This window comes from Rutidosis leptorrhynchoides, chromosome 6 (genome assembly GCF_046630445.1).
Source record: "Rutidosis leptorrhynchoides isolate AG116_Rl617_1_P2 chromosome 6, CSIRO_AGI_Rlap_v1, whole genome shotgun sequence".
NCBI classification, from domain to species: domain Eukaryota; kingdom Viridiplantae; phylum Streptophyta; class Magnoliopsida; order Asterales; family Asteraceae; genus Rutidosis; species Rutidosis leptorrhynchoides.
In genome coordinates this window covers 108,742,605-108,744,498 of record NC_092338.1, presented here as the reverse complement: position 1 = coordinate 108,744,498, position 1,894 = coordinate 108,742,605, and positions in this window count along the sequence as shown.

Below are 1,894 nucleotides of genomic sequence, written 5' to 3'. Positions count from 1 at the left end.
GTAGTATTATATAATGCTTGGATTCTTTCTGGTAGTCAAAGATTGTTGATGGTTTCCCATTAATATATGTTACATATACGTACTTGGTTAATTTCGTCTTGAAATTATTTATAGTATCCATGTTACTTTGATTATTATACAACTAGTAATGGGGGCGCGGTGCCGCGCGGTTATGTAAACGTTTGTTGTCAACACTACGGGTGCTGTTTGGCTGCATATTTCCTACATTGTTATGTTCTTTGCTGAATATTTAGTCTGACATTTTATTGAAGAAACAAATGAATCACAAATCACACTCAATTCAAAACAATTTCCAATCAAAATAGTATATCCAAAGTGCTTACTTGCGAGTATCTTCACCTTCAAACTGCTTCTTGTAATTGCCAAAAGTCTTCACAACTGCAGTTGGTATCTACATCGTGTCACCCACTACTGGCGCACTACAAACAACCAGTTGATCCAAAATCTGTATATTATGCAAATGATGTAAAGGAAACTATATCATATTATCATGAGTAATTCAACACACTAATAAAAAAAAAATTCAAAGAAAATGAAGATCAATACAAAGAGTATTAAAGTTTGCCTTTTGGAAGTGATATATAAAAAGAGTTTGTTACTGATTAGCTGCCTACTCGATTATCAATTGCATAACAAATTACAGTTACGACATAAACACAATTCAGTAGCTGCTGTATTCAACAACGAAATTACCACATGAAATATAAGCCACAAACAACTAAAAACTAAATTTAACAAACAAATATAACATAATATGAATACGTAATTGTAACCATCAACTTGAAAAAAAATCACCAAACTCTAAGTCTCAATATTCAAAAGCATACCAATTTTAGAAGACTAACGTTGAAAACCACTTCCGAAACTGCAACTGCAGAAAAGTTGTGAAACATTTGTTAACATACCTAATATGCATCAAATAATCTATGAAAATAATGAAACTTAAACTATACAAATTGGATTCCTTAAAAAAATTTTATACTTAATATGAATCAAATCAAATAATTTATCAAAAAGAAAAAGAATTAGTAGAGGCATACCGTTGTTCAGGAATGACTATTGGGACAAAATCACATTTGTTAATAGAAACAAAAACCACATGATTATCATCCAATACATTAAGCAAGTTAACATTACCTTCATAGTTGATTTCTTGAGTTAGTTGACCAGTATTTAAAATGAAAGTGAGCAAACCTTAAGAAGAGACCCATCTTTTTTAATCAAAACAAACCTGAGATCAATGTTGTAGCAACGATGAATGCATAACAAATTCAGCCTTAGAGTCTATGTAATAAGCTTACAGGCAGTAATCCTATAAATGACACGAAACATCAGAGTTGTTGTCGGTAACTTAACAGCATATCGACAAATGTTAATAGGAAAATATAAGAGATATTTACCATTCAAACCATGAAACAAATTCAAGATGCTACTTACGAAAGGCAGATATAGCCAAAACTACTAATTTTTAAAAATAAGATGCAACATTTTGTATCCCTCTTAACAGAATATCATTTAAAAAAAATCAAAGAAGGTGAAAATTTTAAGAAAATAAAAAGTAAGGCTCAGATATTTGTCTAAAATCGATCAAGAAAAAATGTACCGTCATGGCTGCAAGTTGTAAGTTGCCCCGTCAAGATACGGTTTCATCTTCTCTCATTACCAGACACAGCTCCCACACATACATCATCACAGCCTTTTTTTTAACCTTTTTTTTGTCAACCTTATTAATCATTATGGGGAGCTGTAGGCAACATCAACATTGTTGCTAATGTCGGTAGAACATACGCTATTTTTACCTCAATCATTTAGCAACAGAGGTAACCAACCAATGTCAGGTAGAAGGAGACAAAGTGATATGTATATAAAATGA